Source organism: Triticum urartu, chromosome 5A (assembly GCF_056163025.1).
Source record: "Triticum urartu cultivar PI428250 chromosome 5A, HENAU_Tu73, whole genome shotgun sequence".
NCBI lineage: Eukaryota > Viridiplantae > Streptophyta > Magnoliopsida > Poales > Poaceae > Triticum > Triticum urartu.
The window spans coordinates 36,198,208-36,214,322 of NC_141877.1; the positions used below are offsets into that span (position 1 = coordinate 36,198,208).

The 16,115-nt window shown below is 44.2% G+C and overlaps 1 pseudogene; it reads left to right on the forward strand.

The window, feature by feature from the left end:
• The window catches only part of LOC147967784 (putative disease resistance protein RGA4), a 48,683-nt pseudogene extending 33,011 nt beyond the window's left edge, over positions 1 to 15,672 (forward strand).
• Positions 15,673 to 16,115: the final 443 nt, after the last annotated feature.

The following is a 16,115-nucleotide window of genomic DNA, read 5'->3' on the forward strand; positions in this document are numbered from 1 at the left end:
GCATCATACGCTGGAAGCGCAGGCCCTAATGCTTCCTCTTCAATCTGGGGTAGCAACCTGCGCTTTGGGAAACTTTTGATTGGGCGCTCAAGTTCGTGTTCCTCGGCTGCTAGGACCTCAGTCCATCTATCCGCTAGCAGATCTTGCTCAGCTTGAAGCTATTGTTGCCTTTTCTTCAGGCTTTTTGCTGTGGCAATAAGCCGACGCTTGAAGCGCTCCTGTTCGACGGGATCCTCATGCACGATAAATTCTTCGTCGCCGAGGCTCACCTCATCTTCAGAGAGAGGCATGTAATTTTCATCCTCTGATTCTCTGTTTACTGCATGTTCCTTGAGGCTGGCTTGCCCATCCTCCTGCTCAAAGCCTGGCTGGAGGGGTTTGTCTTCGTCTTCGGCACTATTTGCCGCATTATTATCTCCTGTGCCGGTATCGCTGTTTTTGCTATGGCGGGGCTTAGAGCGGCACCGATGACGCCGGTTCTTGGATTGCTTCTCAGGGGAATTATCCTCCGTTGCCTTGTTGCCATCGCTTTCTTTGGGGGTGTCCACCATGTATATATCATACGATGAGGTGGCCGTCCAGCGCCCTATGGGCGGTGGTTCCTGTTCGTGTCCCGCATCGTCGTCCATACCGTCGATTTCTTCGGAGTCGAAGTCAAGCATGTCGGTTAGGTCATCGACAGTGGCTATTAAATGGGTGGTGGGTGGGGAATGAATTTCTTCGCCGTCCGCTTCCCACTCGAGCCGGACATAGTTCGGCGAAGGGTCTCCTGACAAGGAGAGAGACCGTAATGAGTTTAGCACGTCGCCTAGGGGCGAGTGCTGAAAGATATCCGCGGAGGTGAACTCCATGATTGGTGCCCAATCAGATTGGATGGGCACGGACGCGAGCAGTTCGGAGTCTGTGGCCGGGGACGAATCCGAGTGTCCGGCAACACAGGTCTCATAGGAGGTGAAATCCTGGTTGCTATTATACGGATATGAAATATTTGGTGTGTTTTATAAGAAATATCAATTTGATTAGTACATGGATTATCAATAATAGGCTAATTACCCCGCTTATTGGGGTTTTCTCTTGCAGACGGTTACTCAGACAGCACCATGGGCGATGAACTCAAACAACCCGCACGGTTTTTAGAAAGTAGGCATGTTCGATTAACCGATAGCAAACTGTTTGCGTTAGGCCACCTTACACAAACATTTCCACACAAAGAACTGTGTGTGATATACATACTAACGGAAATGATTTTCTGGGATTCACCGTGTGGGATGTACATATGAACGGAAATGATTGGGTTTCAATGCCTCGCCCGATCGCACACGAGCTCATTTGGCCCCAGCCTGTGTCCTATCCCCGACGGTTTCTGGGTTGTGTGGGAAGGACCCCCCTATCGCCCACACTCACTTGGCGACGGTTCCAAATACGGTCACGGAAAGGGGTTAAAAACCGTTTTTATAGCACGCCGTTGTACCAGTGAAGAGACTTGCCGGTAACATATTGAACTAGGTATGAAGATACCGATGATCGAATCTCGGATAAGTAACATACCGATGAGAAAGGAATAACGTATGTTGTCATTACGGTACGACCGATAAAGATCTTCATAAAATATGTGGGAACCAATATGAGCATCCAGGTTCCGCTGTTGGTTATTGACTGGAGAGGTGTCTCGGTCATGTCTACATAGTTCTCGATCCCGTAGGGTCTGCACGCTTAACGTTCGATGACGATTTTGTATTATATGAGTTATGTGATTTGGTGACCGAATGTTGTTCGGAGTCCCGGATGAGATCACGGACATGAAGAGGAGTCTCGAAATGGTCGAGAGGTAAAGATTCATATATAGGACGATGATATTCGGACACCGGAAGTGTTCCGGGGGTACCGGGTACATATCGGGTCACCGGAAGGGGTTCCGGGCATCCCCCCGGCAACTACATGTGCCTAATGGGCCAAGAAGGGGACAGACCAGCCCATAGGGGGCTGGTGCACCCCATGTAGGCCGAAATAAGGGGAAGGAAAGAGGGGAAGAGACAAAGGAAGGGGAGCAATTCGGCCCCCCCTTCCTTCTCTCCTCCCTCCTCCTTCCTTCCCCCAGATGAATATGGAAGGGGGAGGCCGAATTGGGAGGCACCCAAGTAGGATTCCTCCTACTTGGAGCGCCCCCTTGGCTGCCTCTCCTCCCCTCCAACCTATATATATGTGGGGGGCACCGCTAGAACACAGATCAACTGTTGTTAGCCGTGTGCGGCGCCCCCTCCACAGTTTACGCCTCTGGTCATATTCACGTAGTGCTCAGGAGAAGCCCTGCGCGGATCACTTCACCATCATCGTCACCACACCGTAATGCTGATGGAACTCTCCCTCGACACTTTGCTGGATCAAGAGTTTGAGGGATGTCATCGAGCTGAACGTGTGCAGAATTCGGAGGTGCCGTACGTTCGGTGCTTGATCGGTCGGAACCAGAAGAAATTCGACTACATCAACTGCGTTGTCAAATGCTTCCGCTTTTGGTCTACGAGGTTACATGGACACACTCTAGCCCTCTCGTTGCTATGCATCTCCTAGATAGATCTTGCATGAGCGTAGGTTTTTTTTGAAATTGCATGCCACGTTTTCCAACATTCATGTTTTGATCATACTGAATGCAAAATGCATGACCTTTTAAGGTAGCTTTCTTGTTATTTATCAAGAGAAGAATGCTTTATTGGTGATTCGGAATCATTAGAAGGTACAGACATGTAAAAATTGAGACGTGTTACTGTTGTCACTAAGAAGGATATATTAGTGTTACCTGGCATGGGTAAGGGGAAACTTCTGGTGAGGACTTTCCAAACTGCTCAGAAGGCACGGATAGTAGAGGAGACAATTTTGAAGAGATTTCCGTATCTTCATGTTTTGGAACTGAGCGACTCACTTGTACAAAGCATTCCAGATTACATAGGTAATTTGCTACATATACGTCTACTTGACCTTGATGGTACTAGCATATCTTGCCTTCCTGAGTCCATTGGCTCCCTGAAAAATCTTCAAATATTGAATTTGCAAAGATGTAGTGCTCTGCATCATCTTCCTTTGGCTGTCACTCAGTTGTGTAGTTTAAGGCGTCTCGATCTTGAAGATACATCAATCAATCAGGTTCCAAAAGGAATAGGCAGATTGGTGTAGCTCAGTGATTTAGAAGATTTCCCAATTGGTGGTGGAAATGATAATGCTATAGTACAAGATGGATGGGAGTTGGAAGAGTTGAGATATCTTTCACAGCTAAGGCGGCTTTATATGATTAAAATGGAAAGAGGAGCTCCTCCTAGTACAGATTCATGGTGGCTAAGAGATAAGAAATATCTCAAAATTTTTAGTCTAAGGTGTACCGAGTGTATTGGTGAATCATATCCAGAAGAAGATATTTGTAATATTGAGAAGACCTTTGAGCAACTAATCCCAACACAGAACTTGGAAGATCTAGGTATTGATGTTTTTTGGTCGGAGGTATCCTACCTGGCTTGGTACTAATTATTTGTCTTCATTGAAACATTTGAGGCTCGTCGATTGTGAATTCTTGGTGCATCTGTTGGGGAACGTAGTAATTTCAAAAAAATTCCTACGCACACGCAAGATCATGGTGATGCATAGCAACAAGAGGGGAGAGTGTTGTCTATGTACTCTCGTAGACCGGAAGCGGAAGCGTTAGCACAACGCAGTTGATGTAGTCGTACGTCTTCATGATCTGACCGATCAAGTACCGAACGCACGGCACCTCCGAGTTCTGCAGACGTTCAACTCGATGACGTCCCTCGAACTCCGATCCAGCCGAGTTTTGAGGGAGAGTTCCGTCAGCACGACGGCGTGGTGACGATGATGATGTTCTACCAACGCAGGGCTTCGCCTAAGCACCGCTACGATATGACCGAGGTGGATTATGGTGGAGGGGGGCACCGCACACGGCTAAGAGATCAAGAGAGCAATTGTTGTGTCTTTGGGGTGCCCCCTGCCCCCGTATATAAAGGAGTGGAGGAGGGGGAGGGCCGACCCTCTCTATGGCGCGCCCTAGGGGAGTCCTACTCCCACCGGGAGTAGGATTCCCCCTTTCCTAGTAGAACTAGGAGCCCTTCCAAGTAGTAGGAGTAGGAGGGAAGGAAAGGGAAGGGAAAAGGAGAAGGAAGGAAGGGGGCGCCCCCCCTCCCTAGTCCAATTCGAACCAGCCCATGGAGGGGTGCGACCACCCTTTGAGGCCTTTCTCTCCTTTCCCGTATGGCCCATTAAGGCCCAATACGAATTCCCGCAACTCCCCGGTACTCTTGAAAATACCCGAATCATTAGGAACCTTTCCGATGTCCGAATATAGTCGTCCAATATATCGATATTTACGTCTCGACCATTTCGAGACTCCTCGTCATGTCCCCGATCTCATCCGGGACTCCGAACTCCTTCGATACATGAAAACACATAAACTCATAATATAACCGTCATCGAACTTTAAGCATGCGGACCCTACGGGTTCGAGAACTATGTAGACATGACCGAGACACGTCTCCGGTCAATAACCAATAGCGGAACCCGGATGCTCATATTAGCTCCTACATATTCTACGAAGATATTTATCGGTCAAACCGCATAACAACATACGTTGTTCCCTTTGTCATCGGTATGTTACTTGCCCGAGATTCGATCGTCGGTATCCCAATACCTAGTTCAATCTCGTTACCGGCAAGTCTCTTTACTCGTTCCGTAATACATCATCCCGCAACTAACTCATTAGTTGCAATGCTTGCAAGGCTTATAGTGATGTGCATTACCAAGTGGGCCCAGAGATACCTCTCCGACAATCGGAGTGAAAAATCCTAATCTCGAAATACGCCAACCCAACAAGTACCTTCGGAGACACCTGTAGAGCACCTTTATAATCACCAAGTTACGTTGTGACGTTTGGTAGAACACAAAGTGTTCCTCCGGTAAACGGGAGTTGCATAATCTCATAGTCATAGGAACATGTATAAGTCATGAAGAAAGCAATAGCAATAAACTAAATGATCAAGTGCTATGCTAACGGAATGGGTCAAGTCAATCACATCATTCTCCTAATGATGTGATCCCGTTAATCAAATGACAACTCTTTGTCTATGGCTAGGAAACATAACCATCTTTGATCAACGAGCTAGTCAAGTAGAGGCATACTAGTGACACTCTGTTTGTGTATGTATTCACACATGTATCATGTTTCCGGTTAATACAATTCTAGCATGAATAATAAACATTTATCATGATATAAGGAAATAAATAATAACTTTATTATTGCCTCTAGGGCATATTTCCTCTAGTCTCCCACTTGCACTAGAGTCAATAATGTAGTTCACATCACCATGTGATTTAACACCAATAGTTCACATCACCATGTGATTAACACCCATAGTTCACATCGTCATGTGACCAACACCCAAAGGGTTTACTAGAGTCAATAATCTAGTTCACATCGCTATGTGATTAACACCCAGAGAGTACTAAGGTGTGATCATGTTTTGCTTGTGAGAGAAGTTTAGTCAACGGGTCTGCCACATTCAGATCCGTAAGTATTTTGCAAATTTCTATGTCAACAATGCTCTGCACGGAGCTATTCTAGCTAATAGCTCCCACTTTCAATATGTATCCAGATTGAGATTTAGAGTCATCTGGACCAGTGTCAAAATTTGTATCGACGTAACCCTTTACGACGAACCTTTTTGTCACCTCCATAATCGAGAAACATATCCTTATTCCACTAAGGATAATTTGACCTTTGTCCAGTGATCTACTCCTAGATCACTATTGTACTCCCTTGCCAAAAATAGTGTAGGGTATACAATAGATCTGGTACACAGCATGACATATTTTATAGAACCTATGGCCAAGGCATAGGGAATGACTTTCATTCTCTCTCTATCTTCTGTCGTGGTCGGGTTTTGAGTCTTACTCAACTTCACACCTTGTAACACAGGCAAGAACTCTTTCTTTGACTGTTCCATTTTGAATTACTTCAAAATCTTGTCAAGGTATGTACTCATTGAAAAAACTTATCAAGTGTCTTGGTCTATCTCTATAGATCTTGATGCTCAATATGTAAGTAGCTTCACCGAGGTCTTTCATTGAAAAACTCTTATTCAAGTATCCCTTTATGCTATCCAGAAATTCTATATCATTTCCAATCAATAATATGTTATCCACATATAATATCAGAAATGCTACAGAGCTCCCACTCACTTTCTTGTAAATACAGGCTTCTCCAAAAGTCTGTACAAAACCAAATGCTTTGATCACACTATTAAAGCGCTTATTCCAACTCCGAGAGGCTTGCACCAGTCCATAAATGGATCGCTGGAGCTTGCACACTTTGTTAGCTCCCTTTGGATCGACAAAACCTTTTGGTTGCATCATATACAACTCTTCTTTAATAAATCCATTAAGGAATGCAGTTTTGTTTATCCATTTGCCAGATTTCATGAAATGCGGCAATTGCTAACATGATTCGGACAGACTTAAGGATAGATACGAGTGAGAAATAACTCTCATTGTAGTCAACACCTTGAACTTGTCGAAAACCTTTTTGCGACAATTCTAGCTTTGTAGATAGTAACACTACTATCAGCGTACGTCTTCCTCTTGAAGATCCATTTAGTCTCAATGGCTCACCGATCAATGGGCAAGTCAATCAAAGTCCATACTTTGTTCTCATACATGGATCCCATCTCATATTTCATGGCCTCAAGCCATTTCGCGGAATCTGGGCTCATCATCGCTTCCTCATAGTTCATAGGCTCGTCATGGTCAAGTAACATGACCTCCAGAACAGGATTACCGTACCACTCTGGTGCAGATCTCACTCTGGTTTACCTATGAGGTTGGGTAGCAACTTGATCTGAAGTTACATGATCATCATCATTAGCTTCCTCACTAATTGGTGTATTAGTCACAGGAACATATTTCTATGATGAACTACTTTCCAATAAGGGAGCAGGTATAGTTACCTCATCAAGTTCTACTTTCCTCCCACTCACTTCTTTCAAGAGAAACTCCTTCTCTACAAAGGAACCATTCTCAGCAACGAAAATCTTGCCTTCGGATCTGTGATAGAAGGTGTACCCAACATTTTCTTTTGGGTATCCTATGAAGACGCACTTCTCCGATTTGGGTTTGAGCTTATCAGGTTGAAACTTTTTCACATAAGCATTGCAACCTCAAACTTTAAGAAACTACAGCTTAGGTTTCTTGCTAAACCATAGTTCATACGGTGTCGTCTCAACGGATTTAGTGGTGCCCAATTTAACGTGAATGTAGCTGTCTCTAATGCATAACCCCAAAACGATAGCGGTAAATCAGTAAGAGACGTCATAGATCGCACCATATCTAATAAAGCACGGTTATGACGTTCGGACACACTATTACACTATGGTGTTCCAGGTGGCGTGAGTAGTGAAACTATTTCACATTGTTTTAACTGAAGGTCAAACTCGTAACTCAAATATTTTACTTCTGCGATCATATCGTAAAAACTTTTATTTTGTTACGATGATTCTCCACTTCACCCTGAAATTCTTTGAACTTTTCAAATGTTTCAGACTTGTGTTTCATCAAGTAGATATACTCATATCCGCTCAAATCATCTGTGAAGATCAGAAAATAATGATACCTTCCGCGAGCTTCAATATTCATTGGACCACATACATCAGTATGCATGATTTCCAACAAATCTGTTTCTTGCTGCATTATTCCGGAGAACGGAGTCTTAGTCATCTTGCCCATGAGGCACGGTTCGCAAGCATCAACTGATTCATAATCAAGTGATTCCAAAAGTCCATCAGCATGGAGTTTCTTCATGCGCTTTACACCAATATGACCTAAACGGCAGTGCCACAAATAAGTTGCACTATCATTATTAACTTTGCATCTTTTGGTTTCAATATTATGAATATGTGTATCACTACGATCGAGATCCAACGAACCATTTTCATTGGGTGTGTAACCATATATGTAAACAGAACAACAATTTATTCTCTTACTTAAATGAATAACCGTATTGCAATAAACATGATCAAATCATATTCATGCTCAATGCAAACACCAAATAACACTTATTTAGGTTCAACACTAATCCTGAAAGTATAGGGAGTGTGCGATGATGATCATATCAATCTTGGAACCACTTCCAACACACATCGTCACTTCACCCTTAACTAGTCTCTGTTCATTCTGCAACTCCCGTTTCGAGTTACTACTCTTAGAAACTGAACCAGTATCAAATACTGGGGGGTTGCTACGAACACTAGTAAAATACACATCAATAATCCGTATATCAAATATACCTTTGTTCACTTTGCCATCCTTCTTATTCGCCAAATACTTGGGGCAGTTCCACTTCCAGTGACCAGTCCCTTTGCAGTAGAAGCACTTAGTCTCAGGCTTAGGACCAGACTTGGGCTTCTTCACTTGAGCAGCAACTTGCTTGCCGTTCTTCTTGAAGTTCCCCTTCTTCCCTTTGCCCTTTTGTTGAAACTAGTGGTCTTGTCTACCATCAACACTTGATATTTTTCTTGATTTCTACCTTCGTTGAGTTCAGCATTACAAAGAGCTTGGGAATCATTTCCGTTATTCCTTGCTTATCATAGTTCATCACGAAGTTCTACTAACTTGGTGATGGTGACTAGAGAATTCTGTCAATCACTATCTTATCTGGAAGATTAACTCCCACTTGATTCAAGCGATTGTAGTACCCAGACAATCTGAGCACATGCTCACTGCTTGAGCTATTCTTCTCCATCTTTTATCTATAGAACTTGTTGGAGACTTCATATCTCTCAACTCGGGTACTTGCTTGAAATATTAACATCAACTCCTGAAACATCTCATATCACTACTAGGGAAAAGCCTATACACAGAATCTTACCAGCAGCGCGCTTTAAAATCAGGCGCTGCTGCTAAGTAGCAGTAGCGCGGGCCATGGAAACTCGCTGCTGAAACAAGTTTATCAGTAGCGCGTGCACTCCAAGAAGCGCTACTGCTAAAATTCCCACGACGCCGCCGCGAGGCCAGTTATAGCAGCAGCGCGTTAAAATAAACAGCGCTACTGCTACGTAACATAGCAGCAGCGCATTCAGGCAATAATCTCTACTGCTAAATTAACTACAAAAATCAATGAGCATTCAGCGCATTCAGCGTAACGTAGCAGCAGCGTATTTTTTATGTCTATGTCTATTTTTACATACTGACACATAGCAGCAGCGCGTTCAGGCCGAAAGGCGCTACTGATAGGTAGTTTAGCAGTAGCGCGTTTACCTATAGCGCGCTACTGCTATTCCATTCCATCTCCCCCCACTCACTAGCCTCATCCACAGATCACACTCACACACACTCACGGTCTCTTCCTCACCCCCCGCGCCACCGGTCCTCCCCCGTCGCCCCTCCCCTGATCTGCGCCGATGTCGCCTCATCCTCCTCGCTGGACTCGGTACCGGCCTCCTCCTCCGTCCTCCCTCCACTCGCCGCTGGCCGCCCCCTCCTCGCTCCGCCTTCCTCCTCGATCCGTCCTCCCTCCACTCGCCGCCGGCCGGCCCCTCCTCGCTCCGCCTTCCTCCTCCGTCCTACTATCTTCTCCCTCCTCGAGTCGCCCCTCCTTGTCCCTCCTCCCTGATACATTTTGATTTAGTAGGCTTTCATATGTAACATTTTGATTTAGTTGATATGATTCAGTTGATTTAGTAGGCTAGTTGATTTAGTTGATTTAGAACATTTTGATTTAGTTTATTTAGTAGGCTAGCTGATTTAGTTGATTTAGTAGGCTAGTTGATTTAGAATATTTTGATTTAGTTGATTTAGTATGCTAGTGGATTTAGTATGCTCGATTTAGTTTTTTTGTAATAAGTTATTTTTTGGCAAAATGTAGGTGCCAATTTAGTTAAATTTGCCACTTGTTTCCTGTGAAGTGAATCGATAATCCTTTGCTCATATTGCTTTAGGAAAATGGCGCCACCACCAGCACCACTATGTCGACCGTGCAAGTCAAGGTGCGCCAGCAGCCTTGCAACTGGCAAGCTGTTCGGCATCTACTTCCATCTGAGTTTTTGTCATGCAGCGGTAAGAAATTAGATGAAATGTAACAACTATTTTATTTTTAGTGTTGGCATTACTGCATTGTGTCATTTTGCTTTTCTTACACAGATCGTCCCATGCAATGTGAGGTTGAAATTCAACAAGCTGACAGGAGACACTGTGACATTTGAGGCTCCTGGGGGGCCGTACACTATGCAGGTCGAGAAAGGACACAATATGTCGCAGATTGGAGGAGATGGATGGGCCCGTTTCCTCGCTCGCATGCGTCTTACTGGTGGTGAGTTGATCAGATTCTCCTTCAGAGCAGAAAGACCCAAGCTGGTTGTCATTTATATCAACCTGGTGGAAGATGATGAAGATGACGAAGATGATGAAGATAATGAGGACCCACTCAATGAAGATGATGAGAACCCACTTCATGAAGCCATCATAGCTCAAAGAATGAGGCTGAGCGAGGAGGAGGTGTGCAACCTATGGGACATAATTCCGCCACGTGATGACTTTGTCGGGGTGCCATTCGTAACCCGCCTGACAAGTACCATGGTCGATCGGCATGAAATGGTATGTTATACGTACTGCATGTAGTAATTTGATGATATATATATGCTTTATTGTCATACTTACAAATGCAAATTATCCGATTATATGCTTAGTGAATCCGATGATATGCTTAGTGTAGAGTCCAATGATATGCTTTGTGGAATCTAGTCGATGATATACTTTAGTGTAGAGTCTGATCACATGCTTATTAGTGTAGAATCCAAGGAACTATTAATAGTGTAGATAATCCATATATATACTTATTAGTAGAATTCATGATTAATTAGTACAAATGCGTAGTACTGTGTCTTTTGATAGTGTAGAAATCTAGACTTAATAGAAATATATTTGCAAGAGTATGTGTGAGGCTATTTATTAATTGATATGTTTTTCTTATTCAGAGATTGCCAAAGAACCTATCTGTGAGTTGTGGTATCGAGCCTGATGAAGAAGGCTCAGTTGGACTACGCCTTACCGCAAGGGGCTCCGTCACCACATGTACTTACCGCATGGGCACAGATGGTCGCACACACTTGAACTCGGTTGGGTGGAAGAGATTCCTCGTTGGCAAGAATCTTCGTGCTGGACAGGCCATCCTAATTACTATCAGGAACACCCACCGCCCAGGCTTGAGGATGATGATCGTCATTGATATCATCTAGAACTACATATGTGTGTGTGGCTATATCATCTAGAACTACATATGATGATCGTCGTCGATATCATGTAGAACTACATATGATGATCGTCGTCGATATCATCTAGAACTAAATATGATGATTGTCGTCGATGTCACCTTGTACTGCTTGAGGATCCATGTTGAGTATATATGAAATTGTTATCTAGTACTCCCTCGGTTCCAAATTACTCGTCATGGTTTGAGTTCAAATTTGAACTAAAACCACGACGAGTAATTTCGAACCGAGGGAGTACTACCTAGTACCTATAATGCTTTATGAAATTGATATCTAGTAGTACCTAGTAGTACCTAGTATCTGGAAATTGCAGTTTATCGAAGCTGGAATGGGAAATGGTGAAAGATATAACAGTAGCGCTGGACCGGGAAATCGCTACAGCTAAGTAATAGCAGCGCGTTCCTGAAAAGCGCTGCTGCTATAGTCAATAGTGATAGCGCGGGTACAGGCAGCGCTACTACTAAGAGTTAGCTGTAGCGCCTTATTGGTAGCGCGGGCACCCGCGCTGCTGCTAGCCTTTTCCCTAGTAGTGTATGGTCCATGACGTTTAAAACGTCTTTGAAGTCCCGATTCTAAGCCGTTTAAGCATGGTGCACTAAACTATCAAGTAGTCATCATATTGAGCTAGCCAAACGTTCATAACGTCTGCATCTGCTCCTGCAATAGGTCTGTCACCTAGCGGTGCATTAAGGACATAATTCTTCTGTGCAGCAATGAGGATAATCCTCAGATCACGGATCCAATCCGCATCATTGCTACTAACATCTTTCAACTTAATTTTCTCTAGGATTATATAAAAAATTAAACGGGGAGCAATATCGCGAGCAATTGATCTACAACATAGATATGCTAATACTACCAGGACTAAGTTCATGATAAATTTAAGTTCAATTAATCATATTACTTAAGAACTCCCACTTAGATAGACATCCCTCTAATCCTCTAAGTGATCGCGTGATCCATATCAACTAAACCATGTCCGATCATCACGTGAGATGGAGTAGTTTCAACGGTGAACATCACTATGTTGACCATATCTACTATATGATTCACGCTCGACTTTTCGGTCTCCGTATTCCGAGGCCATATCTGTTATATGCTAGGCTCGTCAAGTTTAACCTAAGTATTCCACGTGTGCAACTATTTTGCACTCGTTATATTTAAACATAGAGCCTATCACACCCGATCATCACGTGGTGTCTCAGCACGAAGAACTTTCGCAACGGTGCATACTTAGGGAGAACACTTGTACCTTGATAATTAGTGAGAGATCATCTTATAAAGCTACCGTCGAACTAAGCAAAATAAGATGTATAAAAGATAAACATCACATGCAATCAAAATATGTGACATGATATGGCCATCATCATCTTGTGCCTTTGATCTCCATCTCCAAAGCATCGTCATGATTTCCATCGTCACCGGCATGACACCATGATCCCCATCATCTTGATCTATATCAATGTGTCGTCACATGGTCGTCTCGCCAACTATTGCTCTTGCAACTATTGCTATCGCATAGCGATAAAGTAAAGCAATTATTTGGCGCTTGCATCTTATGCAATAAAGAGACAACCATAAGGCTTCTGCCAGTTGCCGATAACTTCAACAAAACATGATCATCTTGTACAACAACTTATATCTCATCACGTCTTGACCATATCACATCACAACATGCCCTGCAAAAACAAGTTAGACGTCCTCTACTTTGTTGTTGCAAGTTTTACATGGCTGCTACGGGCTTTAGCAAGAACCGTTCTTACCTATGCATCAAAACCACAACGATAGTTTGTCAAGTTGGTGCTATTTTAACCTTCGCAAGGACCGGGCGTAGCCACACTCGGTTCAACTAAAGTTGGAGAAACTGACACCCGCTAGTCACCTGTGTGCATAGCACGACTGTAAAACCAGTCTCGCGTAAGCGTAAGCATAATGTTGGTCCGGACCGCTTCATCCAACAATACCGCCGAACCAAAGTGTGACATGCTGGTAAGCACTATGACTTATATCGCCCACAACTCACCTGTGTTCTACTCGTGCATATTACATCAACGCATAAAACCTGGCTCGGATGCCACTGTTGGGGAACGTAGTAATTTCAAAAAAAATTCCTACGCACACGCAAGATCATGGTGATGCATAGCAACAAGAGGGGAGAGTGTTGTCTACGTACCCTCGTAGACCGGAAGCGTTAGCACAACGCAGTTGATGTAGTCGTACGTCTTCATGATCCGACCGATCAAGTACCGAACGCACGGCACCTCCGAGTTCTGCACACGTTCAACTCGATGACGTCCCTCGAACTCCGATCCAGCCGAGCTTTGAGGGAGAGTTCCGTCAGCACGACGGCGTGGTGACGATGATGATGTTCTACCGACGCAGGGCTTCGCCTAAGCACCGCTACGATATGACCAAGGTGGATTATGGTGGAGGGGGGCACCGCACACGGCTAAGAGATCAAGAGATCAATTGTTGTGTCTTTGGGGTGCCCCCTGCCCCCGTATATAAAGGAGTGGAGGAGGGGGAGGGCCGGCCCTCTCTATGGCGCGCCCTAGGGGAGTCCTACTCCCACCGGGAGTAGGATTCCCCCTTTCCTAGTAGAACTAGGAGCCCTTCCAAGTAGTAGGAGTAGGAGGGAAGGAAAGGGAAGGGAAGAGGAGAAGGAAGGATGGAGGCGCCCCCCTCCCTAGTCCAATTCGGACCAGCCCATGAGGAAGGGTGCGGCCACCCTTTGAGGCCTTTCTCTCCTTTCCCGTATGGCCCATTAAAGCCCAATACGAATTCCCGTAACTCCTCGGTACTCCCGAAAATACCCGAATCACTCGGAACCTTTCCGATGTCCGAATATAGTTGTCCAATATATCGATCTTTACGTCTCGACCATTTCGAGACTCCTCTTCATGTCCCCGATCTCATCCGGGACTTCGAATTCCTTCGATACATCAAAACACATAAACTCATAATATAACCGTCATCGAACTTTAAGCGTGCGGACCCTACGGGTTCGAGAACTATGTAGACATGACCGAGACAAGTCTCCGGTCAATAACCAATAGCGAAACCTGGATGCTCATATTGGCTCCTACATATTCTACGAAGATCTTTATCGGTCAAACCGCATAACAACATACGTTGTTCCCTTTATCATCGGTATGTTACTTGCCCGAGATTGGATCGTCGGTATCTCAATACCTAGTTCAATCTCGTTACCGGCAAGTCTCTTTACTCGTTCCGTAATACATCACCCCGCAACTAAATCATTAGTTGCAATGCTTGCAAGGCTTATAGTGATGTGCATTACCGAGTGGGCCTAGAGATACCTCTTCGACAATCGGAGTGACAAATCCTAATCTCGAAATACGCCAACCCAACAAGTACCTTCGGAGACACCTGTAGAGCACCTTTATAATCATCCAGTTACGTTGTGACGTTTGGTAGAACACAAAGTGTTCCTCCGGTAAACGGGAGTTGCATAATCTCGTAGTCATAGGAACATGTATAAGTAATGAAGAAAACAATAACAATAAATTAAACGATCAAGTGCTATGCTAACGGAATGGGTCAAGTCAATCACATCATTCTCCTAATGACGTGATCCTGTTAACCAAATGACAACTCTTTGTCTATGGCTAGGAAACATAACCATCTTTGATCAACGAGCTAGTCAAGTAGAGGCATACTAGTGACACTCTGTTTGTCTATGTATTCACACATGTATCATGTTTCCGGTTAATAAAATTCTAGCATGAATAATAAACATTTATCATGATATAAGGAAATAAATAATAACTTTATTATTGCCTCTAGGGCATATTTCCTTCAGCATCTTCCACCAATTGGGCAGCTACCCAACTTGAAATATCTAAAAATTGATGGAGCAACTACAGTAACCAAGATCGGGTTGGAATTTGTTGGCTGCAGAGAGGGTGATCCAAGATCAACGGGGTTTTTTTCCCCAAACTTGAATCGCCGGTCATTAAGAATGTGCCCAATTGGAACTTGTTAGCTGCCAAAGTTGAGAGCTCTCCCCGGACATCTTGGAGAGGAGGCCACCTCCTTGAAACGACTCCAATTAAGAAGCATGAGCGGCTTAGGGGTGGTGGAGAACCTAGGATTCCTCTTTGAGACCCTTGTAATCACGGGATGTGAAGGCCTAGTGAGAGTCTCAAATCTTTCTGGAGTGAGAGAGCTACGTTCACATGCTTGTCCAAACTTGAGGTGTGTTCGGAAGTTGGACAGTCTGCAGCAGCTGTGGCTGAGCGATGATATGCGGCAGATATCTTCCTTGTGGCTGCCCGGGCTTCAACACCAGCATCAACAACTTCATGGTGAAGATTTGGATGTCTACAAATGGGCTTAGTAGAGGCCCAATTATTTGGCATCCAGAAATACAGGTATCAGTGTTGACTATGCATTTGTATTTTGTGTCATATATATTCCTGGATCCAGTATGTGGTTCCCTTTGTCAATACTCTTTGTGTCATAAGTGCCAGTCTTTGTCTTGTGGATAAGAATATCTCTGGCTTTGTTACCAATTATAAAGCATTGACGAGGCAATTGGATATGTACATACCATCTCCTTGGATTCACAATGTGCTGTTCTTTTTCATAATATTTGCATGCAAGTACTAGTATTGACCTTGTTGATCGAAGTACCCGTGGCTTTGTTACGAATATGTACCTTAGTTGATTACTATTGCCAAACAGCATAAGAGCGTTGTAAAAACAGTGAAATTGTACAAATGCTCCATTTGGCTTAGAATGGGTTTAACCAAAGCCCTTCTACCCCCGTTCTGCCTAGCC